Below are 22,907 nucleotides of genomic sequence, written 5' to 3' on the forward strand. Positions count from 1 at the left end.
TGGGAGCAGAGAGCCAGTGTGGCAGAGTACATTAAATAGCGCGGGAGGGGAGAGCCAGTGCGGCAGAGTACTTTAAACAGAGCGGTAGTGGAGAGCCAGAGTGGCAGGGTACTTTAAACAGAGCGGGAGCAGAGGGGCAGAGCGGCAGAGTACTTTAAACAGAGCGGGAGCGGAGGGCCAGTGCGGCAGAGTACTTTAAACAGAGCGGGAGCAGAGACCCAGTGTGGCAGAGCACTTTAAACACAGCGGGAGCGGAGAGCCAGAGGGGCAGATTACTTTGAAAAGAGCGGGAGTGGAGAGCCAGTGTGGCAGAGTACTTTAAACAGAGCGGGATTGGAGAGCCAGTGCGGCAGAGTACTTTAAACAGAGCGGGAGCGGAGAGCCAGTGCGGCAGAGTACATTAAACAGAGCGGGAGCAGAGAGCCAGAGCGGCAGAGTCCTTTACACATAGCGGGAGCAGAGAGCCAGAGCGGTAGAGTACATTAAACAGAGCGGGAGCAGAGAGCCAGTGCGGCAGATTACTTTAAACAGGGCGGGAGCGGAGAGCCAGTGTGGCAGCGTACTTTAAACTGGGCGGGAGCGGAGAGCCAGTGCAGCAGAGTACTTTAAACTGAGCGGGAGCGGACAGCCAGTGCGGCAGAATTCTTTAAACAGAGCGGGAGCGGAGAGCCAGAGCGGCAGAGTAATTTAAACTGGGCGGGAGCGGAGAGCCAGAGCGGCAGAGTAAATTAAAAAGAGCGGGAGCAGAGAGCCAGAGCGGCAGTGTTGTTTAAACAGAGCAGGACCAGAGAGGCTCAGCGGCTGAGTACTTTCAACAGAGCGGGAGCGGAGAGCCAGAGCGGCAGAGAACTTTAAACAGATCGGGAGCGGAGAGCCAGTGCGGCAGAATACTTTAAACAGAGCGGGAGCGGAGAGCCAGAGCGGCAGAGTACTTTAAACAGAGCGGGAGCAGAGAGCCAGAGCGGCAGAGTACTATAAACAGAGCGGGAGCAGTGAGCCAGAGCGGCAGAGTACTTTACACAGAGCGGGAGCACAGAGCTAAAGAGGCAGAGTACATTAAACAGAGCGGGAGCAGAGAGCCAGAGCGGCAGAGTACTATAAACAGAGCGGGAGCAGTGAGCCAGAGCGGCAGAGTCCTTTACACAGAGCGGGAGCGGAGAGCCAGTGCGGCAGAATACTTTAAACAGAGCGGGAGCAGAGAGCCAGAGCGGCAGAGTACATTAAACAGAGCGGGAGCAGATAGCCAGAGCGGCAGAGTACTTTAAACAGAGCGGGAGCGGAGAGCCAGTGCGGCAGAATACTTTAAACAGAGCGGGAGCGGAGAGCCAGTGCGGCAGAGTAATTTAAACAGAGCGGGAGCAGAGAGCCAGAGCGGCAGAGAACTTTAAACAGAGCGGGAGCGGAGAGCCAGAGCGGGAGAGTACTATATACAGAACGGTAGCAGAGAGCCAGAGCGGCACAGTACTTTAAACAGAGTGGGAGCAGAGAGCCAGAGCGGCAGAGAATTTTAAACAGAGCGGGACCGGAGAGCCAGAGCGGCAGAGAATTTTAAACAGAGCGGGAGCGGAGAGCCAGTGCGGCAGAATACTTTAAGCAGAGCGGGAGCGGAGTGCCAGAGCGGCAGAGTACTTTAAACAGAGCGGGAGCGGAGGGCCAGTGCGGCAGAGTACTTTAAACAGAGCGGGAGCAGAGAGCCAGAGCAGCAGAGTTCTTTCAACAGAGTGGGAGCAGAGAGCCAGAGCGGCAGAGTACTTTAAACAGAGCGGGAGCAGAGAGCCAGAGCGGCAGAGTACTTTAAACAGAGCGAGAGCCGAGAGCCAGTGCGGCAGAGTACTTTAAACAGAGCGGGAGCGGAGAACCAGTGTGGCAGAGTACTTTAAACAGAGCGGGAGCGGAGAGCCAGTGCGGCAGAGTACTTTAAACAAAGCGGGAGCAGAGAGCCAGAGCGGCAGAGTACTTTAAACAGAGCGGGAGCGGAGAGCCAGAAGGCAGAGTACTTTAAACAGAGCGTGAGCAGAGAGCCACAGCGGCAGAGTAGTTTAAATAGAGCGGGAGCAGAGAGCCAGAGGGGCAGAGTACCAGAGGGGCAGTGTTTTATAAATATATTAAGGGCAAGAGGATAACCAGGGAAAGGGTAGGGCCCATTAGGGACCAAAGTGGCAATCTGTGTGTAGAGCCAGATGATGTAGGCGGGGTTTTAAATGAATTTTTTGCATCTGTGTTCACTATGGAGAAAGACGATGCAGACATAGAAATCGGGCAAGGGGGCTGTGACATACTTGAACATATTAGCATCGAGAGGGAGGAGGTGCTAGCGGTTTTAGCAGGCCAAAAAGTGGATAAATCCCCAGGCCCAGACGAGATGTATCCCAGGCTGCTGTGGGAGGCAAAGGAGGAGATTGCAGGGGCTCTGACACAAATTTTCAGAACCTCTCTGGCCACAGGGGATGTACCAGAGGACTGGAGAACAGCTAACGTAGTACCATTATTCAAGAAGGGTAGCAGGGATAAACCAGGGAATTACAGGCCAGTGAGCCTAACATCTGTGGTAGGGAAATTATTGGAAAAAATTCTGAGGGACAAAATTAGTCTCCACTTGGAGAGGCAAGGATTAATCGGGGATAGTCAGCATGGCTTTGTCAAGGGTAAATCATGTCTGACAAATCTGATTGAATTTTTCGAGGGGGTGACTAGGGGGGTGGATGAGGGAAATGCTGTGGATGTGGTTTACATGGACTTCAGTAAAGCTTTTGACAAAGTCCCGCATAGGAGACTGGTCAAGAAGGTAAGAGCCCATGGGATCCAGGGTGCCTTGGCGCGTTGGATCATAAACTGGCTGAGTGGCAGGAGGCAGAGGGTGATGGTCGAAGGTTGCTTTTGTGACTGGAAGCCTGTGTCCAGTGGGGTACCTCAGGGATCGGTGCTGGGTCCCTTGTTGTTTGTGATCTACATAAATGATTTGGATGAGAATGTAAAAGGTATGATCAGTAAGTTCGCAGATGACACGAAAATTGGTGGGGTGGTAAATTGTGAGGAGGAAAGCCTCAGGCTACAGGACGATATAAATGGGTTGGTCAGATGGGCGGAAAAGTGGCAAATGGAATTTAACCCTGAAAAGTGCGAGGTGATGCATTTTGGACGGACAAATAAGGCAAGGGAATACACAATGAGTGGTAGGACCCTAGGAAGTACAGAGGGTCAGAGGGACCTTGGTGTACATGTACATAGATCCCTGAAGGCAGCGGAACAGGTAGATAAGGTGGTTAAAAAGGCATATGGGATACTTGCCTTCATTAGCCGAGGCATAGAATATAAGAGCAGGGAGGTTATGATGGAGCTGTACAAAACGCTGGTGAGGCCACAGCTGGAGTACTGTGTGCAGTTCTGGTCGCCTCACTATAGGAAGGATGTGATTGCTTTGGAGAGGGTGCAGAGAAGATTCACCAGGATGTTACCTGGGATGGAGCGCCTCAGCTATGAAGAGAGGCTGGACAGGCTGGGGTTGTTTTCCTTGGAGCAAAGAAGGCTGAGGGGGGACCTGATTGAGGTGTACAAAATGATGAGGGACATAGATAGGGTAGACAAAGAGGAACTTTTCCCCTTAGTAGGGGGGTCAATAACAAGGGGGCATAGATTCAGGGTAAGGGGCAGGAGATTTAGAGGGGATTTGAGGAGGAACTTTTTCACCCAGAGGGTGGTTGGAATGTGGAACTCAATGCCTGAAAGGGTGGTAGAGGCAGGAACCCTCACAACATTCAAGAAGCATTTGGATGAGCACTTGAAATGCCATTGCATACAAGGCTATGGACCAAATGCTGGAAAATGGGATTAGACTGGACAGGGATGGATGGGCGGCGCAGACACGATGGGCCGAAGGGCCTCTTTCTGTGCTGTAAAACTCTATGACTCTATGACTCTGAGTACTTTAAACAGAGCGGGAGCGGAGAGCCAGTGCGGCAGAGTACTTTAAACAGAGCGGGAGCAGAGAGCCAGAGCGGCAGAGTACTTTAAACAGAGCGGGAGCGGAGAGCCAGTGCGGCAGAGTACTTTAAACAGAGCGGGAGCGGAGAGCCAGAGCGACAGAGTACTTTAAGCAGAACGGGAGCAGAGAGTCGGAGCGGCAGAGTACTTTAAACAGAGCGGGAGCGGAGAGCCAGTGCGGCAGAGTACTTTAAGCAGAACGGGAGCAGAGAGCCAGAGCGGCAGAGTACTTTAAACAGAGCGGGAGCGGAGAGCCAGTGCGGCAGAGTACTTTAAGCAGAACGGGAGCAGAGAGCCAGTGCGGCAGAGTACTTTAAAGTGAGCGGGAGTGGAGAGCCAGAGAGGCAGAGTATTTTAAACAGAGCGGGAGCAGAGAGCCAGTGCGGCAGAGTACTTTAAACAGAGTGGGAGCAGAGAGCCAGAGCGGCAGAGTACTTTAAACAGAGCGGGAGCGGAGAGCCAGAGCGGCAGAGTATTTTAAACGGAGCGGGAGCAGAGAGCCAGTGCGGCAGAGAACTTTAAACAGAGCAGGAGCGGAGAGCCAGAGGGGCAGAGTACTTTAAACAGAGCGGGCGTGGAGAGCCAGTGCGGCAGAGTACTTTAAACAGGGCGGAAGCGGAGAGCCAGTGCGGCAGCGTACTTTAAACTGGGTGGGAGCGGAGAGCCAGTGCAGCGGAGTATTTTAAACAGAGCGGGAGCGGACAGCCAGTGCGGCAGAATATTTTAAACAGAGCAGGAGCGGAGAGCCAGAGCGGCAGAGTATTTTAAACTGAGCGGGAGCGGAGAGCCAGAGCGGCAGAGTACTTTAAACAGAGTGGGAGCAGAGAGCCAGAGCGGCAGTGTACTTTAAACAGAGCGGGAGCGGAGAGCCAGAGCGGCAGAGTACTTTAAACAGAGCGGGAGTGGAGAGCCAGAGCGGCAGAGTACTTTAAACAGAGCGGGAGCAGAGAGCCAGAGCGGCAGATTACATTAAACAGAGCGGGAGCAGAGAGCCAGAGCGGCAGAGAACATTAAACAGAGCGGGAGCGGAGAGCCAGAGCGGGAGAGTAATTTAAACAGAGCGGGATCGGAGAGCCAGAGCGACAGAGTACTTTAAACAGAGCGGGAGCGGAGAGCCAGAGCGGGAGAGTACTTTAAACAGAGCGGGAGTGGAGAGCCAGTGCGACAGAGTACTTTAAACAAAGCGGGAGCGGAGAGCCAGAGGGGCAGAGTACTTTAAACAGAGCGGGAGCAGAGAGCCAGAGCTGCAGATTACTCTAAACAGAGCGGGAGCAGAGAGCCAGTGCGGCAGTGTCCTTTAAACAGAGCGGGAGCAGAGAGCCAGAGCGGCAGAGTACTTTAAAGTGAGCGGGAGTGGAGAGCCAGAGCGGCAGAGTACTTTAAACAGAGTGGGAGCAGAGAGCCAGAGCGGCAGAATACTTTAAACAGAGCAGGAGCGGAGAGCCAGAGGGGCAGAGTACTTTAAACAGAGCGGGAGTGGAGAGCCAGTGCGGCAGAGTATATTAAACTGGGCGGGAGCGGAGAGCCAGTGCAGCAGAGTACTTTAAACAGAGCGGGAGCGGACAGCCAGTGCGGCAGAATATTTTAAACGGAGCGGGAGCGGAGAGCCAGAGCGGCAGAGTATTTTAAACTGAGCGGGAGCGGAGAGCCAGAGCGGCAGAGTACTTTAAACAGAGTGGGAGCAGAGAGCCAGAGCGGCAGATTATTTTAAACTGAGCGGGAGCGGAGAGCCAGAGCGGCAGAGTACTTTAAACAGAGTGGGAGCAGAGAGCTAGAGCGGCAGTGTACTTTAAACAGAGCGGGAGCAGAGAGCCAGGACAACAGAGTACATTAAACAGAGCGGGAGCGGAGAGCCAGAGCGACAGAGTACTTTAAACAGAGCGGGAGCAGAGAGCCAGAGCGGCAGTGTACTTTAAACAGAGTGGGAGCATAGAGCCAGAGCGGCAGAGTATTTTAAACAGAGTGGGAGCAGAGAGCCAGAGCGGCAGTGTACTTTAAACAGAGTGGGAGCATAGAGCCAGTGTGGCAGAGTACATTAAATAGCGCGGGAGCGGAGAGCCAGTGCGGCAGAGTGCTTTAAACAGAGCGGTAGTGGAGAGCCAGAGCGGCAGGGTACTTTAAACAGAGCGGGAGCAGAGGGCCAGAGCGGCAGAGAACTTTAAACAGAGCGGGAGTGGAGGGCCAGTGCGGCAGAGTACTTTAAACAGAGCGGGAGCAGAGACCCAGTGTGGCAGAGCACTTTAAACACAGCGGCAGCGGAGAGCCAGAGGGGCAGATTACTTTGAAAAGAGCGGGAGTGGAGAGCCAGAGTGGCAGAGTACTTTAAACAGAGCGGGATTGGAGAGCCAGTGCGGCAGAGTACTTTAAACAGAGCGGGAGCAGAGAGCCAGAGTGGCAGAGTCCTTTACACATAGCGGGAGCAGAGAGCCAGAGCGGTAGATTACATTAAACAGAGCGGGAGCAGAGAGCCAGAGCGGCAGAGTACTTTAAACAGAGCGGGAGCGGCGAGCCAGTGCGGCAGAACACTTTAAACAGAGCGGGAGCGGAGAGCCAGTGCGGCAGAGTACTTTAAACAGAGCGGGAGAAGAGAGCCAGAGCGGCAGAGTACTTTAAACAGAGCGGGAGCAGAGAGCCAGTGCGACAGAGTACTTTAACCAGAGCAGGAGCGGAGAGCCAGAGCGGCAGTTTTTTTAAACAGAGTGGCAGCAGAGAGCCTCAGCGGCAGAGTACTTTCAACAGAGCGGGAGCGGAGAGCCAGAGCGGCAGAGAACTTTAAACAGAGCGGGAGCGGAGAGCCAGTGCGGCAGAATATTTTAAACAGAGCGGGAGCGGAGAGCCAGAGCAGCAGAGTACTTTAAACAGAGCGGGATCAGAGAGCCAGAGCGGCAGAGTACTATAAACAGAGCGGGAGCAGTGAGCCAGAGCGGCAGAGTACTTTACACAGAGCGGGAGCACAGAGCTAAAGCGGCATAGTACATTAAACAGAGCGGGAGCAGAGAGCCAGAGCGGCAGAGTACTATAAACAGAGCGGGAGCAGTGAGCCAGAGCGGCAGAGTCCTTTACACAGAGCGGGAGCAGAGAGCCAGAGCGGCAGAGTACATTAAACAGAGCGGGAGCAGAGAGCCAGAGCGGCAGAGTACTTTAAACAGAGCGGGAGCGGAGAGCCAGTGCGGCAGAATACTTTAAACAGAGCGGGAGCGGAGAGCCAGTGCGGCAGAGTAATTTAAACAGAGCGGGAGCAGAGAGCCAGAGCGGCAGATTACTTTAAACAGAGCGGGAGCAGAGAGCCAGAGCGGCAGAGAACTTTAAACAGAGCGGGAGCGGAGAGCCAGAGCGGGAGAGTACTATAAACAGAGCGGGAGCAGAGAGCCAGAGCGGCAGAGTACTTTAAACAGAGCGGGAGCGGAGAGCCAGAGCGGCAGAGTACTATAAACAGAGCGGGAGCAGAGAGCCAGAGCGGCAGAGAACTTTAAACAGAGCGGGAGCGGAGAGCCAGTGCGGCAGAATACTTTAAACAGAGCGGGAGCGGAGAGCCAGTGCGGCAGAGTACATTAAACAGAGCGGGAGCAGAGAGCCAGAGCGGCAGAGTACTTTAAACAGAGCGGGAGCACTGAGCCAGAGTGGCAGAGTACATTAAACAGAGCGGGAGCAGAGAGCCAGATTGGTAGAGTACTTTAAACAGAGCGGGAGCAGAAAGCCAGAGCGGCAGAATTCTTTAAACAGAGCGGGAGCGGAGGGCCAGTGCGGCAGAGTACTTAAAACAGAGCGGGAGCGGAGAGCCAGAGCAGCAGGGTTCTTTCAACAGAGTGGGAGCAGAGAGCCAGAGCGGCAGAGTACTTTAAACAGAGCGGGAGCAGAGAGCCAGTGCGGCAGTGTCCTTTAAACAGAGCGGGAGCGGAGAGCCAGAGCGGCAGAGTACTTTAAACGGAGCGGGAGCAGAGAGCCAGAGCGGCAGAGAACTTTAAACAGAGCGGGAGCGGAGAGCCAGAGCGGGAGAGTACTATAAACAGAGCGGGAGCGGAGAGCCAGAGCGGCAGAGTACTTTAAACAGAGCGGGAGCAGAGAGCCAGTGCGGCAGAGTACTTTAAACAGAGCAGGAGCGGAGAGCCAGAGGGGCAGGGTGCTTTAAACAGAGCGGGAGTGGAGAGCCAGTGCGGCAGAGTACTTTAAACAGAGCGGTAGTGGAGAGCCAGAGCGGCAGGGTACTTTAAACAGAGAGGGAGCAGAGGGCCAGAGCGGCAGAGTACTTTAAACAGAGCGGGAGCAGAGACCCAGTGTGGCAGAATATTTTACACATAGCGGGAGCAGAGAGCCAGAGCGGTAGAGTACTTTAAACAGAGCGGGAGCAGAGAGCCAGAGCGGCAGAGTACTTTAAACAGAGCGGGAGCAGAGAGCCAGTGCGGCAGAGCACTTTAAACAGAGCAGGAGCGGAGAGCCAGAGGGGCAGAGTACTTTAAACAGAGCGGTAGTGGAGAGCCAGAGCGGCAGGGTACTTTAAACAGAGAGGGAGCAGAGGGCCAGAGCGGCAGAGTACTTTAAACTGAGCGGGAGCGGAGAGCCAGAGCGGCAGAGTACATTAAACAGAGCAGGAGCAGAGAGCCAGAGCGGCAGTGTTGTTTAAACAGAGTGGGAGCAGAGAGCCTCAGCGGCAGAGTACTTTCAACAGAGCGGGAGCGGAGAGCCAGAGCGGCAGAGAACTTTAAACAGAGCGGGAGCGGAGAGCCAGTGCGGCAGAAAACTTTAAACAGAGCGGGAGCGGAGAGCCAGAGCGGCAGAGTACTTTAAACAGAGCGGGAGCAGAGAGCCAGAGCGGCAGAGTATTATAAACAGAGCGGGAGCAGTGAGCCAGAGCGGCAGAGTACTTTACACAGAGCGGGAGCACAGAGCTAAAGCGGCAGAGTACATTAAACAGAGCGGGAGCAGAGAGCCAGAGCGGCAGAGTACTATAAACAGAGCGGGAGCAGTGAGCCAGAGCGGCAGAGTCGTTTACACAGAGCGGGAGCAGAGAGCCAGAGCGGCAGAGTACATTAAACAGAGTGGGAGCAGAGAGCCAGTGCGGCAGAGTACTTTCAACAGAGCGGGAGCGGAGAGCCAGAGCGGCAGAAAACTTTAAACAGAGCGGGAGCGGAGAGCCAGTGCGGCAGAATACTTTAAACAGAGCGGGAGCGGAGAGCCAGAGCGGCAGAGTACTTTAAACAGAGCGGGAGCGGAGAGCCAGAGCGGCAGAGAACTTTAAACAGAGCGGGAGCGGAGAGCCAGAGCGGCAGAGAACTTTAAACAGAGCGGGAGCGGAGAGCCAGTGCGGCAGAATACTTTAAACAGAGCGGGAGCGGAGAGCCAGAGCGGCAGAGTACATTAAACAGAGCGGGAGCAGAGAGCCAGAGCGGCAGAGTACTTTAAACAGAGCGGGAGCACTGAGCCAGAGCGGCAGAGTACATTAAACAGAGCGGGAGCAGAGAGCCAGAGCGGCAGAGTTCTTTAAACAGAGCGGGAGCGGAGGGCCAGTGCGGCAGAGTACTTTAAACAGAGCGGGAGCGGAGAGCCAGAGCAGCAGAGTTCTTTCAACAGAGCGGGAGCGGAGAGCCAGAGCGGGAGAGTACTCTAAACAGAGCGGGAGCAGAGAGCCAGAGCGGCAGAGAACTTTAAACAGAGCGGGAGCGGAGAGCCAGAGCAGCAGAGTACTTTAAACAGAGCGGGAGCAGAGAGCCAGAGCGGCAGAGAACTTTAAACAGAGCGGGAGCGGAGAGCCAGAGCGGGAGAGTACTATAAACAGAGCGGGAGCGGAGAGCCAGAGCGGCAGAGTACTTTAAACTGGGCGGGAGGGGAGAGCCAGTGCGGCAGCATACTTTAAACTGGGCGGGAGGGGAGAGGCAGTGCAGCAGAGTACTTTAAACAGAGCGGGAGCGGACAGCCAGTGCGGCAGAATATTTTAAACAGAGCGGGAGCGGAGAGGCAGAGCGGCAGAGTATTTTAAACTGAGCGGGAGCGGAGAGCCAGAGCGGCAGAGTACTTTAAACAGAGTGGGAGCAGAGAGCCAGAGCGTCAGTGTACTTTAAACAGAGTGGGAGCATAGAGCCACAGCGGCAGAGTTCTTTAAACAGAGCGGGAGTGGAGAGCCAGAGCGGCAGAGTACTTTAAACAGAGCGGGAGCAGAGAGCCAGGACAACAGAGTACATTAAACAGAGCGGGAGCGGAGAGCCAGAGCGACAGAGTACTTTAAACAGAGCGGGAGCAGAGAGCCAGAGCGGCAGTGTACTTTAAACAGAGCGGTAGTGGAGAGCCAGAGCGGCAGGGTACTTTAAACAGAGCGGGAGCAGAGGGCCAGTGTGGCAGAGCACTTTAAACACAGCGGGAGCGGAGAGCCAGAGGGGCAGATTACTTTGAAAAGAGCGGGAATGGAGAGCCAGAGTGGCAGAGTACTTTAAACAGAGCGGGAGAGGAGAGTCAGTGCGGCAGAGTACTTTAAGCAGAACGGGAGCAGAGAGCCAGAGCGGCAGAGTACTTTAAACAGAGCGGGACCGGAGAGCCAGAGTGGCAGATTACTCTAAACAGAGCGGGAGCAGAGAGCCAGGACAACAGAGTACATTAAACAGAGCGGGAGCGGAGAGCCAGAGCGACAGAGTACTTTAAACAGAGCGGGAGCAGAGAGCCAGAGCGGCAGTGTACTTTAAACAGAGTGGGAGCATAGAGCCAGAGCGGCAGAGTACTTTAAACAGAGCGGGAGCAGAGAGCCAGAGCGGCAGAGTATTATAAACAGAGCGGGAGCAGTGAGCCAGAGCGGCAGAGTACTTTACACAGAGCGGGAGCACAGAGCTAAAGCGGCAGAGTACATTAAACAGAGCGGGAGCAGAGAGCCAGAGCGGCAGAGTACTATAAACAGAGCGGGAGCAGTGAGCCAGAGCGGCAGAGTCATTTACACAGAGCGGGAGCAGAGAGCCAGAGCGGCAGAGTACATTAAACAGAGCGGGAGCGGAGAGCCAGTGCGGCAGAATACTTTAAACAGAGCGGGAGCGGAGAGCCAGTGCGGCAGAGTAATTTAAACAGAGCGGGAGCAGAGAGCCAGAGCGGCAGATTACTTTAAACAGAGCGGGAGCAGAGAGCCAGAGCGGCAGAGAACTTTAAACGGAGCGGGAGCGGAGAGCCAGAGCGGGAGAGTACTATAAACAGAGCGGGAGCGGAGAGCCAGAGCGGCAGAGTACTTTAAACAGAGCGGGAGCGGAGAGCCAGAGCGGCAGAGAACTTTAAACAGAGCGGGAGCGGAGAGCCAGAGCGGCAGAGAACTTTAAACAGAGCGGGAGCGGAGAGCCAGTGCGGCAGAATAATTTAAACAGAGCGGGAGCGGAGAGCCAGAGCGGCAGAGTACATTAAACAGAGCGGGAGCAGAGAGCCAGAGTGGCAGAGTACTTTAAATAGAGCGGGAGCACTGAGCCAGAGCGGCAGAGTACATTAAACAGAGCGGGAGCAGAGAGCCAGAGTGGTAGAATACTTTAAACAGAGCGGGAGCAGAGAGCCAGAGCGGCAGAGTTCTTTTAACAGGGCGGGAGCGGAGGGCCAGTGCGGCAGAGTACTTTAAACAGAGCGGGAGCGGAGAGCCAGAGCAGCAGAGTTCTTTCAACAGAGTGGGAGCAGAGAGCCAGAGCGGCAGAGTACTTTAAACAGAGCGGGAGCAGAGAGCCAGTGCGGCAGTGTCCTTTAAACAGAGCGGGAGCGGAGAGCCAGAGCGGCAGAGTACTTTAAACAGAGCGGGAGAAGAGAGCCAGAGCGGCAGAGAACTTTAAACAGAGCGGGAGCGGAGAGCCAGAGCGGGAGAGTAATATAAACAGAGCGGGAGCGGAGAGCCAGAGCGGCAGATTACTTTAAACAGAGTGGGAGCAGAGAGCCAGTGCGGCAGAGTACTTTAAACAGAGCAGGAGCGGAGAGCCAGAGGGGCAGAGTACTTTAAACAGAGCGGGAGCAGAGAGCCAGTGCGGCAGTGTCCTTTAAACAGAGCGGGAGCGGAGAGCCAGAGCGGCAGAGTACTTTAAACGGAGCGGGAGCAGAGAGCCAGAGCGGCAGAGAACTTTATACAGAGCGGGAGCGGAGAGCCAGAGCGGGAGAGTACTATAAACAGAGCGGGAGCGGAGAGCCAGAGCGGCAGAGTACTTTAAACAGAGCGGGAGCAGAGAGCCAGTGCGGCAGAGTACTTTAAACAGAGCAGGAGCGGAGAGCCAGAGGGGCAGAGTGCTTTAAACAGAGCGGGAGTGGAGAGCCAGTGCGGCAGAGTACTTTAAACAGAGCGGTAGTGGAGAGCCAGAGCGGCAGGGTACTTTAAACAGAGAGGGAGCAGAGGGCCAGAGCGGCAGAGTACTTTAAACAGAGCGGGAGCGGAGGGCCAGTGCTGCAGAGTACTTTAAACAGAGCGGGAGCAGAGACCCAGTGTGGCAGAATACTTTACACATAGCGGGAGCAGAGAGCCAGAGCGGTAGAGTACTTTAAACAGAGCGGGAGCAGAGAGCCAGAGCGGCAGAGTACTTTAAACAGAGCGGGAGCAGAGAGCCAGTGCGGCAGAGCACTTTAAACAGAGCAGGAGCGGAGAGCCAGAGGGGCAGAGTACTTTAAACAGAGCGGGAGTGGAGAGCCAGTGCGGCAGAGTACTTTAAACAGAGCGGTAGTGGAGAGCCAGAGCGGCAGGGTACTTTAAACAGAGAGGGAGCAGAGGGCCAGAGCGGCAGAGTACTTTAAACTGAGCGGGAGCGGAGAGCCAGAGCGGCAGAGTACATTAAACAGAGCAGGAGCAGAGAGCCAGAGCGGCAGTGTTGTTTAAACAGAGTGGGAGCAGAGAGCCTCAGCGGCAGCGTACTTTCAACAGAGCGGGAGCGGAGAGCCAGAGCGGCAGAGAACTTTAAACAGAGCGGGAGCGGAGAGCCAGTGCGGCAGAAAACTTTAAACAGAGCGGGAGCGGAGAGCCAGAGCGGCAGAGTACCTTAAACAGAGCGGGAGCAGAGAGCCAGAGCGGCAGAGTATTATAAACAGAGCGGGAGCAGTGAGCCAGAGCGGCAGAGTACTTTACACAGAGCGGGAGCACAGAGCTAAAGCGGCAGAGTACATTAAACAGAGCGGGAGCAGAGAGCCAGAGCGGCAGAGTACTATAAACAGAGCGGGAGCAGTGAGCCAGAGCGGCAGAGTCGTTTACACAGAGCGGGATCAGAGAGCCAGAGCGGCAGAGTACATTAAACAGAGCGGGAGCGGAGAGCCAGTGCGGCAGAATACTTTAAACAGAGCGGGAGCGGAGAGCCAGTGCGGCAGAGTAATTTAAACAGAGCGGGAGCAGAGAGCCAGAGCGACAGATTACTTTAAACAGAGCGGGAGCAGAGAGCCAGAGCGGCAGAGAACTTTAAACAGAGCGGGAGCGGAGAGCCAGAGCGGGAGAGTACTATAAACAGAGCGGGAGCGGAGAGCCAGAGCGGCAGAGTACTTTAAACAGAGCGGGAGCGGAGAGCCAGAGCGGCAGAGAACTTTAAACAGAGCGGGAGCAGAGAGCCAGAGCGGCAGTGTTGTTTAAACAGAGTGGGAGCAGAGAGCCAGTGCGGCAGAGTACTTTCAACAGAGCGGGAGCGGAGAGCCAGAGCGGCAGAAAACTTTAAACAGAGCGGGAGCGGAGAGCCAGTGCGGCAGAATACTTTAAACAGAGCGGGAGCGGAGAGCCAGAGCGGCAGAGTACTTTAAACAGAGCGGGAGCGGAGAGCCAGAGCGGCAGAGAACTTTAAACAGAGCGGGAGCGGAGAGCCAGAGCGGCAGAGAACTTTAAACAGAGCGGGAGCGGAGAGCCAGTGCGGCAGAATACTTTAAACAGAGCGGGAGCGGAGAGCCAGAGCGGCAGAGTACATTAAACAGAGCGGGAGCAGAGAGCCAGAGCGGCAGAGTACTTTAAACAGAGCGGGAGCACTGAGCCAGAGCGGCAGAGTACATTAAACAGAGCGGGAGCAGAGAGCCAGAGCGGCAGAGTTCTTTAAACAGAGCGGGAGCGGAGGGCCAGTGCGGCAGAGTACTTTAAACAGAGCGGGAGCGGAGAGCCAGAGCAGCAGAGTTCTTTCAACAGAGTGGGAGCAGAGAGCCAGAGCGGCAGAGTACTTTAAACAGAGCGGGAGCAGAGAGCCAGTGCGGCAGTGTCCTTTAAACAGAGCGGGAGCCGAGAGCCAGAGCGGCAGAGAACTTTAAACAGAGCGGGAGCGGAGAGCCAGAGCGGGAGAGTACTCTAAACAGAGCGGGAGCAGAGAGCCAGAGCGGCAGAGAACTTTAAACAGAGCGGGAGCGGAGAGCCAGAGCAGCAGAGTACTTTAAACAGAGCGGGAGCAGAGAGCCAGAGCGGCAGAGAACTTTAAACAGAGCGGGAGCGGAGAGCCAGAGCGGGAGAGTACTATAAACAGAGCGGGAGCGGAGAGCCAGAGCGGCAGAGTACTTTAAACAGAGCGGGAGCAGAGAGCCAGTGCGGCAGAGTACTTTAAACAGAGCAGGAGCGGAGAGCCAGAGGGGCAGAGTACTTTAAACAGTGCGGGAGTGGAGAGCCAATGCGGCAGAGTACTTTAAACTGGGCGGGAGGGGAGAGCCAGTGCGGCAGCATACTTTAAACTGGGCGGGAGGGGAGAGCCAGTGCAGCAGAGTACTTTAAACAGAGCGGGAGCGGACAGCCAGTGCGGCAGAATATTTTAAACAGAGCGGGAGCGGAGAGGCAGAGCGGCAGAGTATTTTAAACTGAGCGGGAGCGGAGAGCCAGAGCGGCAGAGTACTTTAAACAGAGTGGGAGCAGAGAGCCAGAGCGTCAGTGTACTTTAAACAGAGTGGGAGCATAGAGCCACAGCGGCAGAGTTCTTTAAACAGAGCGGGAGTGGAGAGCCAGAGCGGCAGAGTACTTTAAACAGAGCGGGAGCAGAGAGCCAGGACAACAGAGTACATTAAACAGAGCGGGAGCGGAGAGCCAGAGCGACAGAGTATTTTAAACAGAGCGGGAGCAGAGAGCCAGAGCGGCAGTGTACTTTAAACAGAGCGGTAGTGGAGAGCCAGAGCGGCAGGGTACTTTAAACAGAGCGGGAGCAGAGGGCCAGTGTGGCAGAGCACTTTAAACACAGCGGGAGCGGAGAGCCAGAGGGGCAGATTACTTTGAAAAGAGCGGGAATGGAGAGCCAGAGTGGCAGAGTACTTTAAACAGAGCGGGAGAGGAGAGTCAGTGCGGCAGAGTACTTTAAGCAGAACGGGAGCAGAGAGCCAGAGCGGCAGAGTACTTTAAACAGAGCGGGACCGGAGAGCCAGAGTGGCAGATTACTCTAAACAGAGCGGGAGCAGAGAGCCAGGACAACAGAGTACATTAAACAGAGCGGGAGCGGAGAGCCAGAGCGACAGAGTACTTTAAACAGAGCGGGAGCAGAGAGCCAGAGCGGCAGTGTACTTTAAACAGAGTGGGAGCATAGAGCCAGTGCGGCAGAGTACTTTAAACAGAGCGGGAGCAGAGAGCCAGAGCGGCAGAGTATTATAAACAGAGCGGGAGCAGTGAGCCAGAACGGCAGAGTACTTTACACAGAGCGGGAGCACAGAGCTAAAGCGGCAGAGTACATTAAACAGAGCGGGAGCAGAGAGCCAGAGCGGCAGAGTACTATAAACAGAGCGGGAGCAGTGAGCCAGAGCGTCAGAGTCATTTACACAGAGCGGGAGCAGAGAGCCAGAGCGGCAGAGTACATTAAACAGAGCGGGAGCGGAGAGCCAGTGCGGCAGAATACTTTAAACAGAGCGGGAGCAGAGAGCCAGTGCGGCAGAGTAATTTAAACAGAGCGGGAGCAGAGAGCCAGAGCGGCAGATTACTTTAAACAGAGCGGGAGCAGAGAGCCAGAGTGGCAGAGAACTTTAAACGGAGCGGGAGCGGAGAGCCAGAGCGGGAGAGTACTATAAACAGAGCGGGAGCGGAGAGCCAGAGCGGCAGAGTACTTTAAACAGAGCGGGAGCGGAGAGCCAGAGCGACAGAGAACTTTAAACAGAGCGGGAGCGGAGAGCCAGAGCGGCAGAGAACTTTAAACAGAGCGGGAGCGGAGAGCCAGTGCGGCAGAATAATTTAAACAGAGCGGGAGCGGAGAGCCAGAGCGGCAGAGTACATTAAACAGAGCGGGAGCAGAGAGCCAGAGTGGCAGAGTACTTTAAATAGAGCGGGAGCACTGAGCCAGAGCGGCAGAGTACATTAAACAGAGCGGGAGCAGAGAGCCAGAGTGGTAGAGTACTTTAAACAGAGCGGGAGCAGAGAGCCAGAGCGGCAGAGTTCTTTTAACAGGGCGGGAGCGGAGGGCCAGTGCGGCAGAGTACTTTAAACAGAGCGGGAGCGGAGAGCCAGAGCAGCAGAGTTCTTTCAACAGAGTGGGAGCAGAGAGCCAGAGCGGCAGAGTACTTTAAACAGAGCGGGAGCAGAGAGCCAGTGCGGCAGTGTCATTTAAACAGAGCGGGAGCGGAGAGCCAGAGCGGCAGAGTACTTTAAACAGAGCGGGAGAAGAGAGCCAGAGCGGCAGAGAACTTTAAACAGAGCGGGAGCGGAGAGCCAGAGCGGGAGAGTAATATAAACAGAGCGGGAGCGGAGAGCCAGAGCGGCAGATTACTTTAAACAGAGTGGGAGCAGAGAGCCAGTGCGGCAGAGTACTTTAAACAGAGCAGGAGCGGAGAGCCAGAGGGGCAGAGTACTTTAAACAGAGCGGGAGTGGAGAGCCAGTGCGGCAGCATACTTTAAACTGGGCGGGAGCGGAGAGCCAGTGCAGCAGAGTATTTTAAACAGAGCGGGAGCGGAGAGCCAGAGCGGCAGAGTATTTTAAACTGAGCGGGAGCGGAGAGCCAGAGCGGCAGAGTACTGTAAACAGAGTGGGAGCAGAGAGCCAGAGCGTCAGTGTACTTTAAACAGAGCGGGAGTGGAGAGCCAGAGCGGCAGAGTACTTTAAACAGAGCGGGAGCAGAGAGCCAGGAAAACAGAGTATATTAAACAGAGCGGGAGCGGAGAGCCAGAGCGACAGAGTACTTTAAACAGAGCGGGAGCAGAGAGCCAGAGCGGCAGTGTACTTTAAACAGAGTGGGAGCATAGAGCCAGAGTGGCAGAGTATTTTAAACAGAGTGGGAGCAGAGAGCCAGTGTGGCAGAGTACATTAAATAGCGCAGGAGCGGAGAGCCAGTGCGGCAGAGTACTTTAAACAGAGCGGCAGTGGAGAGCCAGAGCGGCAGGGTACTTTAAACAGAGCGGGAGCAGAGGGCCAGAGCGGCAGAGTACTTTAAACAGAGCGGGAGCGGAGTGCCAGAGGGGCAGATTACTTTGAAAAGAGCGGGAATGGAGAGCCAGAGTGGCAGAGTACTTTAAACAGAGTGGGAGTGGAGAGCCAGTGCGGCAGAGTACTTTAAACAGAGCGGGAGCGGAGAGCCAGTGCGGCAGAGTACATTAAACAGAGCGGGAGCGGAGAGCCAGTACAGCAGAGTACTTTAAACTGAGCGGGAGCGGACAGCCAGTGCGGCAGAATTCTTTAAACAGAGCGGGAGCAGAGAGCCAGAGCGGCAGAGTCCTTGACACATAGCGGGAGCAGAGAGCCAGAGCGGTAGAGTACATTAAACAGAGCGGGAGCAGAGAGCCAGTGCGGCAGAGTACTTTAAACAGAGCGGGAGCGGAGAGCCAGTACAGCAGAGTACTTTAAACTGAGCGGGAGCGGACAGCCAGTGCGGCAGAATTCTTTAAACAGAGCGGGAGCGGAGAGCCAGAGCGGCAGAGTAATTTAAACTGAGCGGGAGCAGAGAGCCAGAGCGGCAGAGTACATTAAACAGAGCGGGAGCAGAGAGCCAGAGCGGCAGTGTTGTGTAAACAGAGTGGGAGCAGAGAGCCAGTGCGGCAGAGTACTTTCAACAGAGCGGGAGCGGAGAGCCAGAGCGGCAGAGAACTTTAAACAGAGCGGGAGCGGAGAGCCAGTGCGGCAGAATACTTTAAACAGAGCGGGAGCGGAGAGCCAGAGCGGCAGAGAACTTTAAACAGAGCGGGAGCGGAGAGCCAGAGCGGGAGAGTACTATAAACAGAGCGGGAGCGGAGAGCCAGAGCGGCAGAGTACTTTAAACAGAGCGGGAAAGGAGAGCCAGAGCGGCAGAGAACTTTAAACAGAGCGGGAGCGGAGAGCCAGAGCGGCAGAGAACTTTAAACAGAGCGGGAGCGGAGAGCCAGTGCGGCAGAATACTTTAAACAGAGCGGGAGCGGAGAGCCAGAGCGGCAGAGTACATTAAACAGAGCGGGAGCAGAGAGCCAGAGCGGCAGAGTACTTTAAACAGAGCGGGAGCACTGAGCCAGAGCGGCAGAGTACATTAAACAGAGCGGGAGCAGAGAGCCAGAGCGGCAGAGTTCTTTAAACAGAGCGGGAGCGGAGGGCCAGTGCGGCAGAGTACTTTAAACAGAGCGGGAGCGGAGAGCCAGAGCAGCAGAGTTCTTTCAACAGAGTGGGAGCAGAGAGCCAGAGCGGCAGAGTACTTTAAACAGAGCGGGAGCAGAGAGCCAGTGCGGCAGTGTCCTTTAAACAGAGCGGGAGCGGAGAGCCAGAGCAGCAGAGTACTTTAAACAGAGCGGGAGCAGAGAGCCAGAGCGGCAGAGAACTTTAAACAGAGCGGGAGCGGAGAGCCAGAGCGGGAGAGTACTATAAACAGAGCGGGAGCGGAGAGCCAGAGCGGCAGAGTACTTTAAACAGAGCGGGAGCAGAGAGCCGGTGCGGCAGAGTACTTTAAACAGAGCAGGAGCGGAGAGCCAGAGGGGCAGAGTACTTTAAACAGTGCGGGAGTGGAGAGCCAATGCGGCAGAGTACTTTAAACAGGGCGGGAGCGGAGAGCCAGTGCGGCAGCATACTTTAAACTGGGCGGGAGGGGAGAGCCAGTGCAGCAGAGTACTTTAAACAGAGCGGGAGCGGACAGCCAGTGCGGCAGAATATTTTAAACAGAGCGGGAGCGGAGAGCCAGAGCGGCAGAGTATTTTAAACTGAGCGGGAGCGGAGAGCCAGAGCGGCAGAGTACTTTAAACAGAGTGGGAGCAGAGAGCCAGAGCGTCAGTGTACTTTAAACAGAGTGGGAGTGGAGAGCCAGAGCGGCAGAGTACTTTAAACAGAGCGGGAGCAGAGAGCCAGGACAACAGAGTACATTAAACAGAGCGGGAGCGGAGAGCCAGAGCGACAGAGTACTTTAAACAGAGCGGGAGCAGAGAGCCAGAGGGGCAGATTACTTTGAAAAGAGCGGGAATGGAGAGCCAGAGTGGCAGAGTACGTTAAACAGAGCGGGAGTGGAGAGCCAGTGCGGCAGAGTACTTTAAACAGAGCGGGAGCGGAGAGCCAGTGCGGCAGAGTACATTAAACAGAGCGGGAGCAGAGAGCCTGAGCGGCAGAGTCCTTTACACATAGCGGGAGCAGAGAGCCAGTGCGGCAGAGTACTTTAAACAGAGCGGGAGCAGAGAGCCAGAGCGGTAGAGTACTTTAAACTGAGCGGGAGCGGACAGCCAGTGCGGCAGAATTCTTTAAACAGAGCGTGAGCGGAGAGCCAGAGCGGCAGAGTAATTTAAACTGAGCGGGAGCGGAGAGCCAGAGCGGCAGAGTACATTAAACAGAGCGGGAGCAGAGAGCCAGAGCGGCAGTGTTGTTTAAACAGAGTGGGAGCAGAGAGCCTCAGCGGCAGAGTACTTTCAACAGAGCGGGAGCGGGAGCCAGAGCGGCAGAGAACTTTAAACAGAGCGGGAGCGGAGAGCCAGTGCGGCAGAATACTTTAAACAGAGCGGGAGCGGAGAGCCAGAGCGGCAGAGTACTTTAAACAGAGCGGGAGCGGAGAGCCAGTGCGGCAGAGAACTTTAAACAGAGCGGGAGCGGGGAGCCAGTGCGGCAGAGAACTTTAAACTGAGCGGGAGCGGAGAGCCAGTGCGGCAGAATACTTTAAACAGAGCGGGAGCAGAGAGCCAGAGCGGCAGAGTACTTTAAACAGAGCGGGAGCACTGAGCCAGAGCAGCAGAGTACTTTAAACAGAGCGGGAGCGGAGAGCCAGAGCGGCAGAGTACATTAAACAGAGCGGGAGCAGAGAGCCAGAGTGGTAGAGTACTTTAAACAGAGCGGGAGCAGAGAGCCAGAGCGGCAGAGTTCTTTAAACAGAGCGGGAGCGGAGGGCCAGTGCGGCAGAGTTCTTTAAACAGAGCGGGAGCGGAGAGCCAGAGCAGCAGAGTTCTTTCAACAGAGTGGGAGCAGAGAGCCAGAGCGGCAGAGTACTTTAAACAGAGCGGGAGCAGAGAGCCGGTGCGGCAGTGTCCTTTAAACAGAGCGGGAGCAGAGAGCCAGAGCAGCAGAGTACTTTAAACAGAGCGGGAGCAGAGAGCCAGAGCGGCAGAGAACTTTAAACAGAGCGGGAGCGGAGAGCCAGAGCGGGAGAGTACTATAAACAGAGCGGGAGCGGAGAGCCAGAGCGGCAGAGTACTTTAAACAGAGCGGGAGCAGAGAGCCAGTGCGGCAGAGTACTTTAAACAGAGCAGGAGCGGAGAGCCAGAGGGGCAGAGTACTTTAAACAGTGCGGGAGTGGAGAGCCAATGCGGCAGAGTACTTTAAACAGGGCGGGAGCGGAGAGCCAGTGCGGCAGCATACTTTAAACTGGGCGGGAGGGGAGAGCCAGTGCAGCAGAGTACTTTAAACAGAGCGGGAGCGGACAGCCAGTGCGGCAGAATATTTTAAACAGAGCGGGAGCAGAGAGCCAGAGCGGCAGAGTATTTTAAACTGAGCGGGAGCGGAGAGCCAGAGCGGCAGAGTACTTTAAACAGAGCGGGAGCAGAGAGCCACAGCGGCAGAGTACTTTAAACAGAGCGGGAGTGGAGAGCCAGAGCGGCAGAGTACTTTAAACAGAGCGGGAGCAGAGAGCCAGGACAACAGAGTACATTAAACAGAGCGGGAGCGGAGAGCCAGAGCGACAGAGTACTTTAAACAGAGCGGGAGCAGAGAGCCAGAGCCGCAGTGTACTTTAAACAGAGTGGGAGCATAGAGCCAGAGCGGCAGAGTATTTTAAACAGAGTGGGAGCAGAGAGCCAGTGTGGCAGAGTACATTAAATAGCACGGGAGCGGAGAGCCAGTGCGGCAGAGTACTTTAAACAGAGCGGTAGTGGAGAGCCAGAGCGGCAGGGTACTTTAAACAGAGCGGGAGCAGAGGGCCAGAGCGGCCGAGTACTTTAAACAGAGCGGAAGCGGAGTGCCAGTGCGGCAGAATACTTTAAACACAGTGGGAGCAGAGACCCAGTGTGGCAGAGCACTTTAAACACAGCGGGAGCGGAGAGCCAGAGGGGCAGATTACTTTGAAAAGAGCGGGAGTGGAGAGCCAGAGCGGCAGAGTACTTTAAACAGAGCGGGAGTGGAGAGCCAGTGCGGCAGAGTACTTTAAACAGAGCGGGAGCGGAGAGCCAGTGCGGCAGAGTACATTAAACAGAGCGGGAGCAGAGAGCCAGTGCGGTAGAGTACATTAAACAGAGCGGAAGCAGAGAGCCAGTGCGGCAGAGAACTTTAAACAGAGCGGGAGCGGAGAGCCAGTGCTGCAGAGTACTTTAAACAGGGCGGGAGCGGAGAGCCAGTGTGGCAGCATACCTTAAACTGGGCGGGAGCGGAGAGCCAGTGCAGCAGAGTACTTTAAACTGAGCGGGAGTGGACAGCCAGTGCGGCAGAATTCTTTAAACAGAGCGGGAGCGGAGAGCCAGAGCGGCAGAGTAATTTAAACTGAGCGGGAGCGGAGAGCCAGAGCGGCAGAGTACATTAAACAGAGCGGGAGCAGAGAGCCAGAGCGGCAGTGTTGTTTAAACGGAGTGAGAGCAGAGAGCCTCAGCGGCAGAGTACTTTCAACAGAGCGGGAGCGGAGAGCCAGAGTGGCAGAGAACATTAAACAGAGCGGGAGCGGAGAGCCAGTGCGGCAGAATACTTTAAACAGAGCGGGAGCGGAGAGCCAGAGCGGCAGAGTACTATAAACAGAGCGGGAGCAGTGAGCCAGAGCGGCAGAGTACTTTACACAGAGCGGGAGCACAGAGCTAAAGCGGCAGAGTACATTAAACAGAGCGGGAGCAGAGAGCCAGAGCGGCAGAGTACAATAAACAGAGCGGGGGCAGTGAGCCAGAGCGTCAGAGTCCTTTACACAGAGCGGGAGGAGAGAGCCAGAGCGGCAGTGTACTTTAAACAGAGTGGGAGCATAGAGCCAGAGCGGCAGAGTATTTTAAACAGAGTGGGAGCAGAGAGCCAGTGTGGCAGAGTACATTAAATAGCGCGGGAGCGGAGAGCCAGTGCGGCAGAGTACTTTAAACAGAGCGGTAGTGGAGAGCCAGAGCGGCAGGGTAGTTTAAACAGAGCGGGAGCAGAGGGCCAGTGCAGCAGAGTACTTTAAACTGGGCGGGAGCGGAGAGCTAGTGCGGCAGAGTATATTAAACAGAGCGGGAGCAGAGAGCCAGAGCGGTAGAGTACATTAAACAGAGCGGGAGCAGAGAGCCAGTGCGGCAGAGTACGTTAAACAGAGCGGGAGCGGAGAGCCAGTGCAGCAGAGTACTTTAAACAGGGCGGGAGCGGAGAGCCAGTGCAGCAGAGTACTTTAAACAGAGCGGGAGCAGAGAGCCAGAGCGGTAGAGTACTTTAAACTGAGCGGGAGCGGACAGCCAGTGCGGCAGAATTCTTTAAACAGAGCGTGAGCGGAGAGCCAGAGCGGCAGAGTAATTTAAACTGAGCGGGAGCGGAGAGCCAGAGCGGCAGAGTACATTAAACAGAGCGGGAGCAGAGAGCCAGAGCGGCAGTGTTGTTTAAACAGAGTGGGAGCAGAGAGCCTCAGCGGCAGAGTACTTTCAACAGAGCGGGAGCGGGAGCCAGAGCGGCAGAGAACTTTAAACAGAGCGGGAGCGGAGAGCCAGTGCGGCAGAATACTTT

This window comes from Somniosus microcephalus, chromosome 3, assembly GCF_052327205.1.
Source record: "Somniosus microcephalus isolate GS21.2 chromosome 3, FLI_Smic_1.0, whole genome shotgun sequence".
Taxonomy (NCBI): Eukaryota; Metazoa; Chordata; class Chondrichthyes; order Squaliformes; family Somniosidae; genus Somniosus; species Somniosus microcephalus.